Source organism: Lycorma delicatula, chromosome 4 (assembly GCF_047948215.1).
Source record: "Lycorma delicatula isolate Av1 chromosome 4, ASM4794821v1, whole genome shotgun sequence".
Taxonomy (NCBI): domain Eukaryota; kingdom Metazoa; phylum Arthropoda; class Insecta; order Hemiptera; family Fulgoridae; genus Lycorma; species Lycorma delicatula.
Window position 1 is genome coordinate 106,860,842 of NC_134458.1, and position 12,048 is coordinate 106,872,889.

Below are 12,048 nucleotides of genomic sequence, written 5' to 3' on the forward strand. Positions count from 1 at the left end.
GTGTTTACGATATGCATTAGAAAAAAGGAGATTCTTAGTGGTGGGGCGGATTAAAGCGAGACAGAAGTGTGTCGTGTCGTCTTGTTGGTGGAACGTGCGTGCCCACCAAGTCAAGCCGCTGTGTTGCTTGCCTTTCAAACCATGATTCAGTCTGCCGTCCGCTGTTGCGCTGTTGACGTCGCGGCTATAATGTAATACGTTTTGTCAACTCGTATACGTAATCTGCTCGTGCTTGTTTAAAGACGTTAATATTTTAGTGTTCTCAATTAATTTAATGTTGTATTTTCTTCAATATAAACTACTTGTATTCAAGGTAAATAATTTTTATATTAGCAAATATTATGTTTAATTTTTGTTTATTAAAGTGCGGTTATCTTTATTCTTTCTTGGTTAATATTTTAACAAATATCGATTTAAAAATGTTTATCTTATAGTAAATTCTAGATAATATATTTCTAATTAAAGATAACTCAAACGTTTTGCTTGTTTCTGGATATTACACATCAAGTAATTTTTCATACAGCTTTTGATAACATATTTGATCAAATTTTTGTTTCGATAGGAACAAAATTAAGTAAGCATCTTAATTTATTATTATTAGTCTTGATAATTTTTTATTTGTCTTCAAGATTGTAGGTAAAATACAACAATCAGAATTACCGAGTATCCTCTATGCACCAGTATTTAGTGTTAACCTCGGTTAAATTCTAAACAATTATTTATATAGAAATTGTTTAAAATTATATGTTTATGTTTCTTGTACCCTGACATTTTTGTAATGAAATTCATCTCCGTAATGTGAATAATAAAAAAAAAGATTTTTTTTTTATGGATAAATATGTCTAAAACCTTTTAATTTTCTACAAAAATATGGTAAAAAAAACCATTCACATCGGCAACGCGATTTTTTAATTTTTTAAGAGAACATCAGTATGGTCTACGAACTTTCTGATTTGTATGTAAACTTAATTACGAATAATTAGTTAGTTTTATTATTGGCTAACTCGTGATTTATTAATAACATTATGCTTTTTTGTGTACTGAGGATGTATGAAAACTACATTGTAAAGCGATTGTGTATAGAAATTTATTATGTTAGAATAATTTTGATTATTGCAGTTTCATCGTAAAAAGTAGTTAAAGAGATGAACTTTATTTGTACAGATTTGTATAATCTCTTGAAAGTTATGATACGATAAGGAGCAAATTTGTTAATGGTTTATTTTCTGGTTTTTATAATCCAATAATACTTTTTTCTTTTATGAAGTTATTGTTATTATAAATAATAGTTTATTTATTTCTGTTAAAAATAAATATTTAAAATGCGGGTACTTTGATAAAAACGTTATAGTTTGTTAATAAATGTTATATATACTGCGTCTCTGTCCACTATTTTTGTTTTTCCAGAGTAAAATGGAGTTTTTATTTTTTTAAATTTACGATTTTTTTTTATCGGCTGATTTAACATTTAAATATAAATAATACTCCCTGATTTTATTACCAGCATAAATAAATTTATAAAAGATAAGATGACTTTTGTATAAGTTTTATTATATATATATATTTTTTTTAATATTACTTAGAAGGGAATTATTGTATATGCTTGAATACGTTACTTTTTTTTATAGAATTAATTATTAAATTATGAGTCTTTACTTCAATTTACGTTCCTTCAATCTTCCTTTATACCAGAACAACTCTGTTTTCTTCCACATGTAAAAATAAAACTAAAATAATGTTAAAAATAAATTTGTTGTTAAAAATCTTTAATGTTTACTTTATAATTTAGAATGTTTGTTTATTTTAACTACAGAAATAAAATAGTATTTGTATATTGTACTAAAAAGCTATATAAGAAATACATTTAAAAATCATACATTAGAAAATTTATATAAATTAAAAAATAGGTTGAATTTAATTAAAAATTATTTTTAGTTATTAACATTACTAAAAGTATTGAAATTTGGCTTGGTGTCTTTTATATATAGGGTATCTGATGCTATTAAAATTTTGTGCCAGGACCTGAAAAAGTAGGAGATAAAGGATATTGGGCCATCATAGCTCGGCTAGAACTGGACTATGAAAAATTCTATTCACAGGAATTTCGAATTATTAGAAAAATAATATAAAAAATAAATAAAGATATTTTATAAAATCATTCCCAAAATGGTTCACAAATTAAAAAAAAAAAACATTTTAATCAAACGTTTAAACTTCCTCCAGAATTGGTGTTTTTCATTGTAACTTTGGTTGCATATATACATATATACAATCGGTAAGGTATTGCTGAAAATAAATTTTAGAACTGGGTCTACAAAGGGTAAATAGTCACGTGAATTAGATTTATACACCGAATATTTTTACTTTTCGAGGGGTATTAATGCTCCATTTTCACTCTTGGCAAAAACGGTTGTATTTAGATATAAAAAAATTATATTGTTGGTAGAGAAAAGCCGATACAGGTGAGGAACTAATTAGCGGTGTACTTGCGGAACGCAAGTACAACGCTAATTAGTTACAGCGGACATTCCGTCCGCTGTATTCACGGGCTGTTTCAACAGGTATGAAATGTCGCTTCACTACGCTATAATGATATATTGTAACTTAACTAAAACTGTTTATTACAGTAAATTTTACGATTATTTAATTTCATAATGTTTAGAGAAAAGAAATTAATTTCGGATCACAGACAATCAGTAACACTTTTCATATTATTAATTCTTTCCGGCCCGTCCTTTAACGACGAGAAATTCATAACTTATTACTTTGCCATGTGGCAGAAATATAATGACGTAAAAGGATTAATTTGTTTTTTCGTTGACGATTATATTTAATTCACAATTTCACCCTTCTAATTAGTGTCTAATAGTAATTAATAAAAGAAATAATTAAGGTAATAATATTTTCAATTAAATATAACTTATTAAAAGTAATGTTAATAAAAGAACGAAAAAATTATTTAATCTTTTGTAGGTAGAAATAAAAATTATAACTAAATATTCTTTGAGCCTGATATGGAACGCTCGCTAGGCCTACAAGTCATTTATTTTGTTCCGAATTATCATAGTACGTCGGTATTTATTACGTTAGGATATAATAATTTAACGAGCTTATTTATAAAATTACCCATAATTTCGTTAAAGATTTTGTATAAATTAAGTTATTAGAATTTGGGTAAAAATTAAATAAAAATAAAAATATTCGTATTTAACTTAACATCAGGGATTCTTTAACTACTTCCAATTATTTTCAGTAATACCTGAAGTTAAATCTTCATATTTAAATTTTTTTTTTTAATATTAGTAGATTATCTATAATTAAAGATTTAAGTATGGATTATTTAGGTACATTCTTTCCTTACTATCTTCGTATTTCGCATTAAACTTATAAAAAATAGTCCGTTGTCATAGTTTATGTTTGACTTTATTTTTGATATGAATCAAATAAGTACAAACGGCGGAGTACTGAATGACAGCCGATTTTAAAACTATGTATTTAACTTTAAAAAAATAATACGTAAACATAATCTTTCTTTTAAAGGCTTTTGAAAGTCTTGTGTTTACCATATGTAAACATATGGACGATGCAGACGTTCATATGTTTACCTATGGTAAACCCAAGACCTTACGAATTAATTGAATATGTCTTAATTGTAATTTAAATGTTAGCTAAGTCAACTTGAAATGGAGGACGTCAATCAGCTGTGTGTTCGCACGTGTTTTTCTCGCGCTCTGTATTTTGAAGTTTTTACTAGGGTTTTGTGTTGTTATTTAGTGTTTTCCGTTTTTCTGTTGTTTACAGTTATTTTTTTACTGTTGTTTGTTGTTATTGGTTTTTTTTCTCCATTCGTTTTGGTTTTACTTGTGTTTACCAGCCGTAACCAAGTACTGTTTGCTTGGTTACGCAGCATTGATTTCATCAAAGAAAGTTTAGATCTCTGTTTATCTTCGTCTTATGTGGTCTGTTAAGTCAAATTTTGTGAGAATAATTTTATTTAAATTATTTTTTTTATAACGTGTATGTATTACTTGATATATAGTTGGATTATAATTAATTGTTATGACAGGTCCAGGCGGACTTGAGGGCGACGTCCCGGTCGATGAGGAGTTATTTTATTCTGTTTCGGGTGGGAGACCCTCCCAGATCCTCCCCGCCTGCTGTTCCATCAGCGGGGGAGGGTCTGGGGTCATTGTGCAGAAAGTTTTCTCAGATAGCAGTGGTGATGAGTTTATTGAAGAGATGGTTATAGCGGAGATTCGGCGTGCCGATCGCTTGCTTTCGAGAAGTAAATCGAAGAAGACTGGAGAGGCTCCGGTTCGACGCCAGAAGAGGGTTGTTGGCTCGTCTGGTTCGTCCGCTAGGAACTACGAAATAAATTTTCCGTCTCTCCCGACAGGGTCGGGTGACGACCCGGATGATGAACAGGGGTCGATTAGGCATGGAGGGAAGCGTTGACTACGTGGTCCTCCGGCCTCTGAGGGAAGAAGAAGTCTCGGGCCGGTTGGAGTTCCGTATATTCGGTGGAGGAGGCCTCTGACTTGGAGAGATATGAGTCGTCGATGGACGTTTTCGCTATGGAGGAAGAAGGATCTGCAGGACAACGGCGTATAGTAAGTTCAGAGTCGGCTCTTGTGAAGCAGAAGAAGTATTTTGCCCACAATATGCGGCTTCTCTTTCGTAGTGTGAGGGAGCTGAATGTGTTGGTCCGACAACACTCGACCACTAAGATCGAGATTAAGGAGTGCTCCGGAGACATGGACCGCAGCATTCGTATGTTGAAGTCTTTTGAGGAAGTTTTAGGCCGGCTAGAAGAGGGACTTCAGGACCGCTAACATGTTTGGTCAAGTATGAAGGACGAAGCCACACAGACTTACCAAATTGTTTCTGATGAGGCAACTCAAACTCCGGATGGAAGATTGGGACGAGCTACGACTTGGTCGCTTGTGGATCTGCGGGGAGCGGTTGAACGTGGGGTCCATGTTGCCGATCTTGAACGGCTATCCTTAAAGGCTGGCCCGAGGACATCTTCCGGTCGTACACCCTTGTTGAGGGTACTGACATTTTTTGACGAAGGAGTTGGCTCCACTTGGATTATTGACGTGGCGGTGGGAATTTAGCATTTTAAGCACATGACGGTGCTACAGAAGGCTCTGTGGCTTAGGAACTTGGTCACTGCTGGCAGGCTGAAACCTGGCCAGGTCTTTCTTTTACGCTCAACTACTCGGGACCTCTCCAAAGAGGATAGCAGCTATGAGGTAGCACTTGGGCGGACCGATTACGCTTTGGTCATCGATTCTGTGGCGGGGGATAGTGAGGTGGGCTCTGTTGTTTGCAGGTTCATCCCACGGCTGTTGGAGAATAGAGAAGGTCGGTGGGTGTGCTTGTATGGTCCACAAGGGCGGGTCGGACAAGTCTATGGCGGTCCCTGGAGTACTCAGGGAGAAGAATGGGGAAAACACCTTCTCGTTCATCTGACACGGGCATCCCCATCATTGATACTGGCAAGTAAGAAGCGACCCAGATCTTCTCCGCTCGGTGAAAGGGGGTGTTTCACCAGGGGAAACCGGAGTCTATCCGTTCGGCAGGGCCAAGGGGAGGACCTCCACTTACAGGTTTGGGCGTACCAACTCAGTAAGGATATTGCCGAAAAGGTGGAGGGTGCTACTACGGCCCTGGCTGGTAGGAGCGGCAGAAGAGCCCACGTCCTGGTTAAGGACGTGCGTGGATGCCTTAACGTCACAGGACGAATTTCTTTGGGAGCTTAGCAAGACGATAGATGAGTCGGTCACTACTGATGTCCTGACAATGTGGCCGACTTACCGCTCCACTCAGGTAGTTACTCTGGCAGTGCCGCCAATCCTGGTCGACAAACTACTATCTGATTGGCGAGTTGGGATTGGGTGGGTGGCCTGTCGAGTGGTGTGGCGTATATCCGACGGCCTTTGCTTCAGATATTGGAATCTAGGCCACAAGGCCAAGTTCTATTCTGGCGCAGATAGACACGGCCACTGTTTTTACATGTGGTGAGGCCGGCCATTTACGCAAGAACTGCCAGCAGGACCCTAGGTGCTTATCTTGCAAGTCACATAGTCATACACCTGGTGGTAGGGGATGTAAAATGACTCCATCGGCATCTGGAACTGCCTCTTCGTAGGAACATCATGGTGTCTCTGAGGGACAGCCCCATCCGGGAGCGGGTGGGAGGCCTCGGTCTCCCGCTTACGATGATCGGATGGGGACTCCCTTGTAGTACCGTTGAGGGAAAATAAGACCTAGACCCGGTGGGGGATCCTTTCGGGGGTTTCTCATTAGAGGCACGGCATAAAGTCCGAGTCCCGGTGGGGGGATTCTTTGGGGTCCCCTCATTAGAGGAATGGCGCCTAAACGACCGAGTCCCGGCTATGTGGCGAAAACCTTGTTTCCGACGAGATAGTTAGAGGCTATGTCACCCCTCGGAGTCGAGTTTATGTTTAGTTGCGGATCCGGTCCCGGCGGGGGGGAAGGAGAAAACAAATATTAACATGGAACCCATCACTAATGACGAATAAAAATTTGATTTATCTTCCCATGAAACCTAGCAGAAATATTTCCAAAATAGCAACTGATATACGACTGGGGAGTTTTTTGCTCTGATGAGAGAACCCTAGGACCATCTTGACACAAACGTTTTTCATTAAAAAATTAAAAAAACTTTTTAGTGTCTTTGATAATGTTCACGGCTTTAGTTTAAATTCGGACTCTGTGCCAGGGATCTCGAACAATGAGGCTAATTTATTATAATTTCCTTTGGTTCTTGAAATGGAAGGTCATCCAGGCTGTTCATCGTCCCCTTATACGATATGAAGTCCTTCACTGAATCTTTGCGTCACTGAAACATATATGTACGACACATACAATCTTCTCTGTAAGCCTCAGTAAATATTTGGAAAATATCGTGTTGATGTTTTGTTCAATTTTTTTATTATATCAAATTTACTTGTTGCTTATTTTTTAATCGTTATTCTGGAACGCAACAGAAAACAAAACTACACCAAAGGAGACGCACAATCAACTGAACGGTAGAGCGCTAATTCGACGGTCTCTGCCAAAGAGCTTATAATCAGTTCTCACTGATTTTTCTAAGAAGTAGAAGGACAATCTCGTTATTTACTAGACACACCTTTTAAAAAAAATAAAAAAGATTTTTATTTTTTTCAGTAATTACGTGAAAAGTGCTTTTAAATTATATAACGTTATATTCAATAATAGTAATAATAAAAAATTTCAAAATTCGGATTATGAGTTGTACGAGTTGAAAAATAAGGGTTGGTGGGATGCGAAAATATGTACAAAAATGTTCTATTCTATATAATAGTAATAACAATAAAGTTTTATCAAATTTGTATTTATGAATATTTTTTTTTAATTTATCTTTGAACGTTTTGAAAATATTTTTTCCGACAGTCATGTAAATTTATAAACTTTTCTTTCGGTCTCAATTGTCTTGATAAGTTTAAATTAGTGTAATTGTGGATAAAACATGAAGTAGTTCTAAATTATAGAAAATATTTTTCACATAGTTTCTTAATACAAAAGAATTTTTTCCTTAAATTGCTTTTTATTTTTATTCTAGGTTGTCTTATTAACGTTTTAATTAACTTTTAATTTATGTCTTTATAATATTTATTTATATTCCTTTTTATTTTCATTGTTTGTATACTTATCATCCTTCTTTAAATTTACTATAAATTCCTTTCGTTTTCTCTTTTTTTTTCTTTATACTTAATTTCCAAAAATAATTCTAAAACTTTCTTCAAGTTAATCTCGATTCTATTCAAATTAATTTTACTTTTTAACTTTTTTTAAAAATTAATTAATATTTGTCGGTACAGTTTTACAATACACTATTATTAAAATTCAACCTCAGTAAATTTGAATCCAACGTCTATAACTTTTTTTTATTGTCTGAGTTTATTAAGTCAAGAGTTAAAATTAAATTATGTTGAAGCAAAACTTTTTAAGAAAACAAAATCTTAAAAATTACGAAATTCTGCATCTGACACCTTCACTCTGATTTGTGCTACATGATTCAAGATATTTTACATGTAGCAGTCATAAGAAAGAGAGTTAAAGCAACAAATTAATTTTTTGGTAAAAATGCAGTATACGTACTTTTCCATTCTATAGGATAAGTGAAGGTGTAATCTTTTTAATTGAATATGATTATGAGATTGTTTTTACATTTTCTTTATTTTTTTCTTCTCTTTAAATGGTCTTAAGCGGGCGCCATGGTCATTACCAAATTAATGATCATAGATTTAATTTTTAAATCTAGATTTAACATTGGCCTAAGGGAAAACTTAGCGATAGATGTATGTGATACGTGTAATATAAGAGGACTGATTATTGATTTTTTTTTGTGTATTTTGTATTTTATAAGCTGCAGACGAATTTATTATAAGAATGTTTTCTTAATAATCGTGGTCCCTTTGCACCTGTTTAGATAGTTTTGACAACATTTCTTTAGAAATGTACAGTATGTTTTTAAAGGCAAGGGCAAGAATGTATACGCACATTCTTGTCATCTTGTATTTTTGGGGGGTTTTAATATTCCATGACAAGTCTGATTTCGGGATGATCTGTTTGAAAAGACTGGTCTTTTGACTTGGTCGCATCTTTTGATCAGCGTGGAAAAGATTTAGCTTGAAAAGAGGGCTAATGGACTATAGCAGTCTATACTATAAAAAAAAACCTATTGGCAAATATTCTCTCACATCTCAGAAACAATGGTACAGAGATTAATTAGCGAGTGAAGCGAGCGTTAGGTTATGCCAATATCGTACGAAATTCACTACATGGAATTTTAAGTTACCTAAATTAACGTAAATCTAAAATATTATCTTAATTTAGATTATATATGTGTTATAATGGTAGTTTTTGACAAAAAAGAAGATGAAAAAAGTGAAAAATATGTGGTGACGTTCAGATAATCGACAAGATTTCATTATAAAACCACTAAATTCACCCCTTAATTTGGGTCTTAAAAATTGCAGTCTGGCTTAATTTTACGGAACGCACAAAAATCAGCGCGAATTCTTTCGCCAGCAGACACTCGCTAAAGCGTTTCAAAACGTATGTTTATATGAATTTTCTCCTTTATTTTCGCCATTAGAACACGTCCTGAAAGTGTTCTGGACGTGTTATGATGAGTACATTATTAATTACCTCAAAAAATAAAGTTAAAAATTAATATCTACAACTAAATTTATTATAAAAGAAAAACAAAACAATATATTCTATTATCAAAAAACAGTGTACTATTAAGTGTATAATAAAAAAACTACTGAATATGAAAAATATTTAGTGGCGTCGTAAAGTGGTTGCGGTAAAAATATATACTTCAATCGTAACAAAATATTAAAGAATTTAACAAGTTTGTTGCTTTAAGATTAACAGATATTCTTGATTTACAATTTCAGAGGCTGCCCATCGAAATACTTATTTTTTAAACAAATTATAATGTGTTATATCTTTTATCTCATAAAATATTACATAAACTGGGGACAAAAACAATGGAAATTAAATATAGAAAAATAAAGCATCTTTAGTTTTCAATTTTACTATTTTACATCACAATACTAGTGTAGTTAATTAATTTTATTTTTATGTTTTTTCCATGACGGTAGCGATGATATTAAATTAAAAACATAAACGTTTTATTAGGTGTTTAAATTATTGATTACGGTCGAAATGTTTTTCCAGCGTCCTGAAGTAAATATGTTTAAAAAAACTTTTTTAAAAATAATGTGGAGATCATGTTCTAAAATTCTGTGTGATTTCCGTGGCGGAGTCGTAGCGTCTCTGGTTTTCATCCGAAGATCCCGGGTTCGAATTCCGGTCAAGCGTGGCATTTTTCATACGCTATAAATTTCCATATCCATATCCCACGTACAAGCTTCGAGTTTCTGTGGTGAATTAATTCATCAAGCCGAGAAAAAAAATTATATTGTAAATACAAAGGTTTATACGGTATTTTTAAATTAATATTTTTTATCTTTTATTTTTATTTTTTTGATTGGTTAATTGAATGGAAGAAACTTATCATATTGATCCGTTTTATTAGAGCCGAATTTAATCGGTGGGACTAGATAAAAAGTTTGATAATGGGATTGCTGTAAGTGGGAAAAGGAGGACGGTGCAGCCAATCAAGAGCGACCATTTTATCTATTAACTTTAAAGGAAAACTAAACAATTGCCAATAGATTTTTAATCATCAACATCCATTAAACTTTTTTTCTACCGACAATTTTGTCTTTACGTAAGTTTGCATCTTTTTTTTCCTTAATTACCATTAAGGGCCACTGTAACAGTAAAGGTCCTTATTATTTTTATTTTTAGTCACTTATGATCAGCAGTATTTTGATAGGTGAGGTTTTTCGTTCTGATGCATTTTAAATATCATATGATCAATGATCATATGACATCACACTTCCAGTGAAGTAAATATATATGATTTTTTATTTTGTATTCCATATTTTTATTATTATTTCTTTTAAGCGATTCATTTTTACAATCAATAACCAAAAGGATGGTGATTATAAGTAAAATTGTTGGCTAAGAGTAACGTGTCAGGAGATCATCTTAAGATAGTCCACCTCAAATACAATATTAATTATATGCATTACCTCTTATGACACAAACGAAGCAATTAGTTCACATAAATAAAATATATTAGATAACAAATAATAAAGACAGATAAAAGCAATAATCACAAAACAATAATCACCGAATTCAAAGTAGAGAATCAGACCGCCAACTCAGTCAATCACCAGTTTAAAGTGCATCAAATTGTAGTATACATTCTTAAAATTTAAACTATCATTGACACAGTCAACACTGTATCATCCCACCGGTCATGAATTCCAATGATCATCCCTCAAAGATCAGCGTGGTCCGCCTCCTCAGTGTCTTACTTCACCAATGGCAAGTAGATTCAGTGCCAGATGACTCATTCACATGCTTGTCCAGCTTAGATATGCAGTTCCTACTGGTCCTCCTTATCTCCTCACGAACACGTGACACCCCAAAATAACCGTGCATCTCATCGTTCCTAGATAACCATGGAGCCCTGATAACATCCTGAGCACCTTGTTTTGAAACCGTTGGATGATTTCAATGTTAATATTACAAGTAGTTCCCCGTACCTGTGTATCATACTTCCACACTGGTTTCACGAAAACCTTATCCAGCTGAAGTTTATTCGCCAAATACAAATGAGACCGTCTACCAAGGAGTCAGTATATTCTTGCAAGTTTAGCATTCGGTTGCCTCCTCTTCTCTCTGAAGTGATCCTTGCAGTCAATCGATGATCTATATATTTACGAGTGAATTTTTTTTACAATTTTCTTATTATTCAACACTTAGATACTTAAAAATAATTATTTGATAGTTAACAAGAATTTTTATTTTTATTTATTTAAAACAGTCTTAATTTCTATGAAATAGATTTTTTTATCCTGAAAGGAAATTAATGCACTCTATTATTAATGCGTAGATAAATTACAGAAATTAAAATAAATGTAATTCTGCAGATCGCGTTATTAATTGATTATGAAATTTATTTTATAATTTTGGTTAAAATCTTTCAAATATATTTTTTTAATTATTTATTTATATTTATAGCTATATTTTATGCAAATTATTTTCAAGTGTGATCGCTAATTAGTAGTTATTTTTCTCAAACGAAATAATGTTACAAAATTGTTTTTTATGAAAAGGGTGGCACCAGCCCTATGCTAATTTTTTAATTATTATGTGTTCGTTGCTTGAATTACATCCAAGACTAACTCAAATCGTGAGTAATTAGAGTTTATCAAGCCATTGATTGGTAAACAACATACCTATAATCTATCGATTTTTAATTAAATTTAAAAAGGAGAAGTAGGCAATTCAATCCATCTGTTGTTTTTTTACCGACATTTCGAAAAATGGACGGTAAAAAAATTTTGCGATAAAAAAATTACGAATTTTGATCGCATGGTGGAAGTGGGGTATGAAAATTATTTTTTT

At 33.2% G+C, this 12,048-nt stretch overlaps 1 protein-coding gene across 1 annotated transcript in view; it reads left to right on the forward strand.

Moving 5' to 3' along the window:
- The first annotated feature begins 203 nt into the window (after positions 1-203).
- LOC142322689 (guanylate cyclase 32E) overlaps positions 204-12,048 on the forward strand; it is an 857,649-nt gene continuing 845,804 nt past the window's right edge. Inside the window, exon 1 of the mRNA XM_075361768.1 lies at positions 204-313. The gene's annotated coding sequence lies outside the window, so the exon portion shown is untranslated. The remainder of the gene's footprint in view (positions 314-12,048) is intronic.